The sequence below is a fragment of the Taudactylus pleione genome, unplaced genomic scaffold, assembly GCF_031769625.1.
Source record: "Taudactylus pleione unplaced genomic scaffold, aTauple2 ptg000185l, whole genome shotgun sequence".
Taxonomy (NCBI): Eukaryota; Metazoa; Chordata; class Amphibia; order Anura; family Myobatrachidae; genus Taudactylus; species Taudactylus pleione.
The window spans coordinates 2523746-2533690 of record NW_028284587.1 but is presented as its reverse complement, the minus strand read 5'-3'; the positions used below and the strand labels follow the sequence as shown (position 1 = coordinate 2533690).

Genomic DNA, 9945 nt, shown 5'->3' with positions numbered 1-9945 from the left:
TTTGTAGAAAGAGAGCAAATGGAAGAGATGAATTTGTTTTTCTGCTTCAACCACGTTCCCAAATTGCACAGTTTACAAAGCGCACATCAGACCGCAATGACGAGTGGATGTTAGTTTGGCTGGGGTGGTTCTTAGCTTGGTGCTTGTTAATTCTCTTGGGCTTGTTGTCTTCCATAAGAGCTGATGGGCAGTCCTGCATTTCATATTTGCCTGGTCAGTGGTGTAACATTACAGGCATCAGCAATGGAGCCCAGATGAGAGTGAAGGATGGGGGGTACTGGATCTGTAAAGTATATGAACATGGTCCTTGGTGTTACATGTATCCGAAGTTCCTATTGGCTGCCTAGGTGAAGGTCTGGATTTGATCCCTAGACCGCAGTATATAAGCCGTGTATTTGTATTTGTGAGAGAATAAACATTTGTGTTTGTCCTCTTTAGAAAGGCGATGGTGCGCGTTAATGGGTGTGATGCTTTGTGTGCGCTTGTCCATGTCTTTCACATAACTTTTGGTCACCTACTAATATGACTGTGCATTAGGGGTTTAAATCGTTCAATATGTAAGATGGTAACGCCTACACTCTCTGATCCTTAGTGATCTGGATGTGATGAAAAGTTATTGTAAGAGCTGTGACCAGATTATTATAACCTTGTTAGTTGTACAGTATCTGCTTTGATTTGAATACAATGCAGTGTGATTGGTGTATGTGACAGGATCTTGGTAGGACGCCCTTAACTTTTTTTCCTCTGGGACCCAATTATTTCTAATGAGATCCCTGCACCCAGTATTGTCTTCTTGACCTATGTAGGCTCGTTGGCTGTGCGCCTTACATGTAGGCGGTGAGGTCTAAGTATGAGGGGAGGAGAGCTAGGATACAGCTTTATATATTAGTCTCTGTACATGGTTGGAATGACACTACTAGAACCAGGGCCGGTGCAAGGATTCTCGGCACCCTAGGCAAAACTGCAGCCTACTGAGGTGCCAACCGCCACCAATACCCACTTTCCAACCCATCAGATGAAAGTGAGAAGGCATAAATCTTAGTTCCACAGCCGCCACCTGCATTTAGTACAACAAGAATGTCTCTCTCAGACACATCCTTAATATTATGATGGGCAGACTCTGTGGCGCCCCCCAGATCCTGGCGCCCTTAGGCAGCTGCCTAATGGTAGAGCCGGCCCTGCCTAGAACGTTGCTTGCTGAGGGTTTAGCACACTCTGTGCACACTCCAACTGATGCACGAATACGATTGTCCCTGCAGAATTATACAGCAGCCTTTGGATTTGGGGGCTGCTAAGATGTCATACTTACCAAGCTCTGGAATGCTAAACAAAAGTTACCAGGAGAGGGATCCGTAGGATCTCTCCCAGACAATGGGCGCTCGCATAAGAGCAGCGAGTAGACCACACGTGCTGCAGTGTGTCCGGGTCCCAAACCCGGATGTCAAATGATTACATTAGTGATCACTTTTACTTCTTACACATCGCAGGGACAAGTTCCTATCAGAGCCCCAGTCCCTACAGGTGTTTTCATACATTCCGGCGATCCTTAATTTCTTATTGCCGCAATAAGAAATGTATAATTATCGGAGCCATGTCCCAATAATTAATGACTATGGAGCTCATTCAGAGTCGGTCGTGAGCGCTCACGACTGACTCGATGTTGCCCCACAGCGCATGCGCACGACGGAGCCGGCTCCGTCGTGCGCATGCGCGAGACCCGACTAACGATGGGTGATCCATCGTTAGGGGTCTCGTAGCAGACGTGGCGAGCTGTCGATGTTGAGTGACAGCTCGCCCCGTTTGCTGGGCGGGCCGGGGGCATGCCTGGCCAAACGGAGGCGTTCCTGTCGGAACGCTTGCCGTTTGGGGGCGGTCCCACTGACGACATCAGTGATGTCAGTGGGGAGCTTCCTGCTCGATCAGAGCAGGAAGCTCCCTGGGGCTTAAGGTTGACGAGACCCTACCTTAGGGTCTCGTCGTAAGCCCCGATGGTCGCGATGGTCTTGACCATCGCGACCATCACCCTTGTTGGTCGTTAGAGCTGTGGGTGTTATCCCACAGCCTAACGACCGACATGGAGGCGTCCGTTCAGGATGCAAGCGGCCGCCCTGTTTCAGAACGACCGCTTACATCCTACGACCGCCTCTGAATGAGGCCCTATGTCCTTAAGCATTCATGCATTCTGTGTTTGTTTACTACCGATTCCCTCATCCACATCTGCCCACGGAGAAACAATCAGTTATATGGGCTACAACAAAATTGGAGCTTTTGAAGTGCCACGCATGCCAGCTTAGTACCTGAAGGGGCTACTCTCTAGGGTGGGCCAGTGAGACAACATTGCACTTCATCCAAATAATGGTTCTGTGTCACGAGATTTCCAAACCATGTCTAGAGGTTTATCCTCTGGAGAGTGACACCGAACACGCTCCTCTTGTACGTTTTGGTCAGAGACAGAGAGTCGTCCTATCCGAATTCTAATTATTGGTGGTGCTGAATGGTAAGGGGGAGAGTTTGACCTTGTTGCCTGAAAAAGGGACAAGTAAGTGACGGAAGAAGTAAATCATACCTTTAACATGTATTGACAAACCACGGTCACGGGTCCTAGGGGTGCAGGAAGTGGTGGTCTTTGCTTCTGGCGCTTCCACGGCCATCTCCACCTTTACAACAAGGCCTTGTAGAGGATGTAAGTGTTAGTTGTTGCGTTTGGTGCAGTGCATTTTTTTATTTTTATTTAAACATTCTGCACTTTCACTCAAAAGTGTACCACCACCAGTCATGCTCCTCTTAATACTTGTCTAATTTTTCACAAGGGGTGACTTTTTTACCAATCCTCCAGACTTGGGGAATAGTGATTTTGTTATTTTGTCAAATAAACAGCCATTTCATCTAAAAATAAAAAATAAAAAACGTCTCATGAAATGGATATATCACTCTAGTATCATATTGGGTTTATGTAGATTATTCTATTTTTAATGTGTTTTATTCTTTTGTGATACAGAGGAAAAAAAAAATCTTTGTACTTTTATCATAAAACTTGTTTAATTCATATATAACGTTGTCACCGCAATTGGGATTCCAATCGTTGTCTCTCCTGACTCTCCCTCCTAGTTTCTTCTCCCTCTTGCAGCTGAACTCCTAACCGCTGGTAATTGGCTGTTAGCAAATGCCCTGCTGGAGCTGGTAGGTGCTTTCTTCACTGCTTGTGCTTATATTGGAGTTTTGTGTGAGTGTGTGAGCAAAAATAAAAATAATGCACAAAAAGGAGGCTTGTTACTGCCGGATTATAGAGGTTTTATTGATCCCTAATAGCAAGTGCAAATTTTGCATGCAAAGCAAATGGTTAAAAATATGAGCCTCCTACAGTAAGTGTACCTGATGATACTTAGACGGACACATCTTGTGATCTGTATGGCTCAGTTACTTTGTGGACCTTTTTAGATGTTAAGTACGTTCTCTCTTGGGGGTGGTGTTGGTAGTAATTTCTATGCCGGTGATAGAGCACAGAGGGCTCGATTCAGACCCGCTCGTTAGATGCGTACGCTCGCACCCAGCCTATGCAAATCCGGCACACACCCAGCAAGGCAGGCGATCGCCCACTATGTCTTGGCGTGCGATCACTTTGTGCATGCAAAGGCCCACTAGACTGTCTTAAGACGCCCACTTGCGCACGTCATCTCCAGGAAGTGTATGCAACCATCGGTACATCGGATGTGATCGCAGCGCTTGAGGTTGACCATACCCTGCCGCAAGCTCTGCGAGCACTTCAGTGTAAAAACCAACCAGGTGACGTGTACTATGACGCTGCCTCTTAATTAAGTACGCCTCTGAAACGGCGTTGAGATGCTCAGGCACGCCTGCGTTTGCACCTCCACTCCCCCGTTTATAATGGCCAGCCCCTGTCACCACCTACAAACTGCTTCTCCTGTCACTCACTCTGCTGGGCTGTCTATGCGCAGCGAGGGACCGCATCCCGATCTCTCGCACTGGTTTGCGCACGCGCACTGCAATGCATGCGCACAATGCGAAAATTGGCCGGCTGTGAGCGAACGCATCCTAGCGAGCGGGTCTGAATCAGGTCCAGAGTATCTGTGCCACTCATTACTTACTGACATTAACACCTGCAAAATTCAAATTACTCACCTTCCATCCAGATTTAGGGGAACATTTATCAGGTGAATTTTGCGGGAACCAACATCCCCCCCACAAAAACAGACTATCTTCGGGGATACCTAGTATATTTTAACAATGGGAGGCCGTAACCGATATCTCTGATATCTGCCGTGGTCCATCCATTTTCATTTGCAAAAGCGGCCCTTTTAGGTTTCTATGGGGGCTGATAAATTGTGAAATATACCAAGCTCCAAAAAGCATAGGGAGCAGTGTAGCTGATGGGTGTTGGGGAGCAGTAGGGGCAGTGTAGCAGTTGGGTGTTGGGGAGCAAGAGTGGGGCAGTGTAGCAGATGGGTGTTGGGGAGCAGTAGGGACAGTGTAGCAGATGGGTGTTGGGGACAGTGTAGCAGATGGGTGTTGGGAAGCAGTAGGGACAGTGTAGCAGATGGGTGTTGGGGACAGTGTAGCAGATGGATGTTGGGGAGCAGTAAGGTGCAGTGTAGCAGATGGGTGTTTGGGAGCGGTAGGAGCAGTGTAGCAGATGGGTGTTGGGGAGCTGTAGAGGCAGTGTAGCAGATGGGTATTGAGGAGCAGGAGGGGAGCAGTGTAGCATATGGGTGTTGGGGAGCAGAAGGGGCAGTGTAGCATATGGGTGTTGGGCAGCAGGAGGGAGCAGTGTAGCAGATGGGTGTTGGGGAGCAGAAGGGGCAGTGTAGCATATAGGTGTTGGGAAGCAGGAGGGAGCAGTGCAGCAGATGGGTGTTGGGGAGCAGAAGGGAGCAGTGTAGCAGATGGATGTTGGGGAGCAGAAGGGGTGAGTGCAGCAGATGGGTGTTGGGGAGCAGAAGGGGCAGTGTAGCAGATGGGTGTTGGGGAGCAGAAGGGGCAGTGTAGCATATGGGTGTTGGGCAGCAGGAGGGAGCAGTGTAGCAGATGGGTGTTGGGGAGCAGAAGGGGCAGTGTAGCATATGGGTGTTGGGAAGCAGGAGGGAGCAGTGTAGCAGATGGGTGTTGGGGAGCTGGAGGGGGCACTGTAGCAGATGGGTGTTGGGGAGCAGTGTAGCAGATGGGTGTTGGGGAGCAGTGTAGCAGATGGGTGTTGGGGAGCAGACGGGAGAAGTGTAGCAGATGGGTGTTGGGGAGCAGTGTAGCAGAGGGTGTTGGGGAGCAGTAGGGGAGAGTGTAGCAGATGGGTGTTGGGGAGCAGAAGGGGTGAGTGCAGCAGATGGGTGTTGGGGAGCAGAAGGGGACAGTGTAGCAGATGGGTGTTGGGGAGCAGAAGGGGTGAGTGCAGCAGATGGGTGTTGGGGAGCAGAAGGGGACAATGTAGCAGATGGGTGTTGGGGAGCAGAAGGGGAAAGTGTACAATAAAATATATATACAGAAATCGTCAAAGATAGTAGACTAGAAACAAACATATTCTGTATAACTGAGGTGCTTAAACAAAGAATTGATCTTTACCAAATCACGCAAAGTGATCCCATAAAATGGAAAAAAGCTCTGAAACAGCCACAATAATATACACAAAAAACAAATATCTAGACAGAGCAGGAGTCATGTGTAATATAATAATTTATATACAGATATTTAAATATAACTAAATATAGTAAAATAATCACAAATAGTAAATGACATACAAATATGTGGCTAAGAGGATATATATATAGACATAATGCAAATGACTGGGTAATTACAGAATAAACTAGGGCAGGTCTTATCTTAATAACAACTTGCATACATCAAATGATCAGGCAAAATAATAGGCTAATGCATAGCAATCCGGCCATGCTTTGGCCTCCTGTGAGAATGTAACATAAGGAGCAGTCCGGTCCCAACACACCCGATAATAAACAGAAAAGCACATTAGAATGTATTTAACAGCGGCAAATCCTGGAACCACGGCACACTCCATAGGATTAACACAGTTTATCAAATTCAGGGAGAAGCACAGTCCTAGGGAAGGAGAATTCCATGAAGTGATTTTCCACAAATGGAGTGTGAGCTGCAGGATCAGAGAATGGAGATTCAGACACCTCAACTTCCGCCCAAGGCTTCCAAGGGATACAGCAAGGAGCGAGAATGTCCACCTGCAAATACACAAATTTGCTGATAATCCTCTGGGCAGAAGCATTATTATCTTGAATAATCTGTTGTAGAGAGTTCACCATTCTTGCCTTATATAGAATAACAGATGTGATGAGAGGAGAAAACCAGCAGTGAAGAGATATGGGAGCTTTGTAATGGAGGCGTTGGTAAGTCAACATGAACGTGACTGGGGATTACAGTGTGGGCAATCCCGGTGGGAATGCCCCTCCACACAGGGGCATTTTTAGAGAGGAGGGGGCCCATGTGCAGTCTCCGACACGGACCCCTTCCTCTCCCCCGGCGGCTGGCAGCGCACTGAGCTGTGTGCGGCCAGCGCCAGAGTTATAGACTCTGGACACTAGAGAGTGCCCAGAGTCTATAGTTTATGCACAAGGTAACCGGGAAAATGGCCGTGGCGGCCATTTTCCCTGTACCGCGCATGCGCAAACGATGGGAAAATGGCCACCGCGGGCCACGCCCCCCCGATCAATCACTTTACTTCTTACACATCACAGGGACAAGCTCCCAGTCCTTCAGGTGTTTTCATACATTCCGGCAATCCTTAATTATAATTTCTTATTGCGGCAATAAGAAATTATCGGAGCCATGTCCCAATAATTAATGAATATGCCCCTAAGCCAGAGGTTCCCAAGCGCAGTCCTCAAGGCTCCCCAACAGTTCAGGTTTTAGAGCTATCCATGGTTGAGCACAGGTGACTTAATTAGTACGTAAGTCATTTTGATTGAACCACCTGTGCTCAGCCATGGATTTCTCTAAAACCTGAACTGTTGGCGAGCCTTGAGGACCGCGTTTGGGAACCTCTGCCCTAAGCATTCATGCATTCTGTGTTTGTTCCTCTGTGGGCGTATGGGGATGGGGGAATCGGTAGTAAACAGCCAGTTATATGGGATACAACAAAATTGTAGCTTTTGAAGTGCCACGCATGCCAGCTTAGTACCTGAAGGGGCTACTCTCTCTAGGTTGGGCCAGTGTGCCAACATTGTACTTTATTCAAATAATGGTTTTGTGTTACGAGATTTCCAAGCAATGGACCTGATTCAGCAAGGATCGCTATTGCGATAGCGTATGCAGACGGCCGATTGTTTCATACTGCGCATGCATCGTAGTGTGCGTGTAAGCATTGCGATCGCTCTGCGTTCAACTACGCAGATACAAAGCCATCACAAACAGATGGACAGGACTCCAGCGTTTTGGGGTGTTGATGGGGGAGTGGTCGGAGAAACAAAGGTTTGTCTGTCCGTTTGAACGCAGTTGCATGGGCATGAATAAAGTAGCCATGGCATACGCAGCTTGTGTTCTCACTGCGTGCGGCGAGGTTAGCAATTTCTGAGTAAGGTTGTAATTGTGCGTGAGGAGCCGATGTTACTCTATATTCCCGATGTATACGCAGGATTGCAAAGTATTACGGATGTGTGAAAGCGGTAGTGGGCTTATCTATGCTGGCTTTGGGCATCTCTATAATAGCTTTGCGATTGCTATCATTAGCATATCGTCGCAGCAGACCTGTGTGCATAATCCCAGCAGCCATCGCAGTAGCATTCCGTAATGAATCTGGCCCAATGTCAAGCGGTTTATCCTCTGGTGAGCGACACTGAACACGCTCCTCCTGTAAATTTTGGTCAGAGAAAGACAGTTGTCCTATCTTATTCTAATTATAGGTGGTGGTGAACGGTACGACGGAGAGAGTGACATTGTTGCCTGAAAAAAAATGACAGTAAGTGACGGAAAAAGTAAAAGCATACCTTTCACATGTATTGCTGTCCGCTCTGTACTGTGCACCAATCGTGTCCAGCTTTATTGTTGTGACCCTGTGAGGTCCAAAGCATAATCATACCAGCACAACCGTTCAACAGCTGTCTATTTTTCACAGTCACCGCTCCTAGGGGTGCAGGAAGTGTTAGTTGTTGCTTTTGGTACAGTGCAAGCTGGGAGTTGATACGCCATTAACAGGTACATTGTTTTTTGTTTTTTTTAAACATTCTGCACTTTCATTCAAAAGTGATCCACCAGTCATGCTCCTCTAATATTTCCTTTAACAAGCTCTTTTTGTTTTGTATAATTTTTCATAAGGGGTAACTTTTACCAATCATCCAGACTTGGGGAATAGTGATTTGTTATTTTGAAGGTGGAAGTATAGTAGATGGGTGTTGGGGAGCAGTGTAGAAGATGGGTGTTGGGAAGCAGGAGGGGACAGTGTAGCATATGGGTGTTGAGGAGCAGAAGGGGACAGTGTAGAAGATGGGTGTTGGGGAGCAGAAGGTGACAGTGTAGCAGATGGGTGTTGGGAAGCAGGAGGGAACAGTGTAGCAGATGGGTGTTGGGGAGCAGAAGGGGACAGTGTAGCAGATGGGTGTTGGGAAGCAGGAGGGGACAGTGTAGCAGATGGGTGTTGGGGAGCAGAAGGTGACAGTGTAGCAGATGGGTGTTGGGGAGCAGAAGGGGACAGTGTAGAAGATGGGTGTTGGGGAGCAAAAGGGGACAGTGTAGCAGATGGGTGTTGGGGAGCAGAAGGGGACAGTGTAGCAGATGGGTGTTGGGGAGCAGAAGGGGACAGTGTAGAAGATGGGTGTTGGGGAGCAGAAGAGGACAGTGAAGCAGATGGCTGTTGGGAAGCAGGAGGGGGACAGTGTAGCAGATGGGTGTTGGGGAGCAGAAGGGGACAGTGTAGAAGATGGGTGTTGGGGAGCAGTGTAGCAGATGGGTGTTGGGGAGCAGGAGGGGTAAGAGTAGAAGATGGGTGTTGGGGAGCAGAAGGGGCAGTGTAGAAGATGGGTGTTGGGGAGCAGAAGGGGACAGTGTAGCAGATGGGTGTTGGGGAGCAGGAGGGGTAAGTGTAGCAGATGGGTGTTGGGGAGCAGGAGGGGACAGTGTAGAAGATGGGTGATGGGGAGCAGAAGGGGACAGTGTAGAAGATGGGTGTTGGGGAGCAGAAGGGGACAGTGTAGCAGATGGGTGTTGGGGAGCAGGAGGGGTAAGTGTAGAAGATGGGTGTTGGGGAGCAGAAGGGGACAGTGTAGAAGATGGGTGTTGGGGAGCAGAAGGGGACAGTGTAGCAGATGGGTGTTGGGGAGCAGGAGGGGTAAGTGTAGCAGATGGGTGTTGGGGAGCAGAAGGGGACAGTGTAGAAGATGGGTGTTGGGGAGCAGAAGGGGACAGTGTAGAAGATGGGTGTTGGGGAGCAGGAGGGGACAGTGTTGAAGATGGGTGTTGGGGAGCAGAAGGGGACACTGTAGCAGATGGGTGTTGGGGAGCAGGAGGGGACAGTGTTGAAGATGGGTGTTGGGGAGCAGAAGGGGACGGTGTAGCAGATGGGTGTTGGGAAGCTGGAGGGGACAGTGTAGCAGATGGGTGTTGGGGAGTAGATGGGTGTTGGGGAGCAGGAGGGGACAGTGTAGCAGATGGGTGTTGGGGAGCAGGAGGGGACAGTGTAGCAGATGGGTGTTGGGAAGCAGGAGGGGACAGTGTAGCAGATGGGTGTTGGGGAGTAGATGGGTGTTGGGGAACAGGAGGGGACAGTGTAGCAGATGGGTGTTGGGGAGTAGATGGGTGTTGGGAAGCAGGAGGGGACAGTGTAGCAGATAAGTGTTGGGGAGCAGGAGGGGACAGTGTAGCAGATGGGTGTTGGGGAGCAGATGGGTGTTGGGGAGCAGGAGGGGACAGTGTAGCAGATGGATGTTGGGGAGTAGATGGGTGTTGGGGAGCAGGAGGGGACAGTGTAGCAGATGGGTG

General features: G+C 49.0%; 1 protein-coding gene across 4 annotated transcripts in view; it reads left to right on the top strand.

Annotated features, from left to right (window-relative positions):
• The window catches only part of KCNJ5 (potassium inwardly rectifying channel subfamily J member 5), a 165500-nt gene that overhangs the window by 64231 nt on the left and 91324 nt on the right, over positions 1-9945 (top strand). The gene's annotated exons all lie outside the window — the stretch shown is intronic.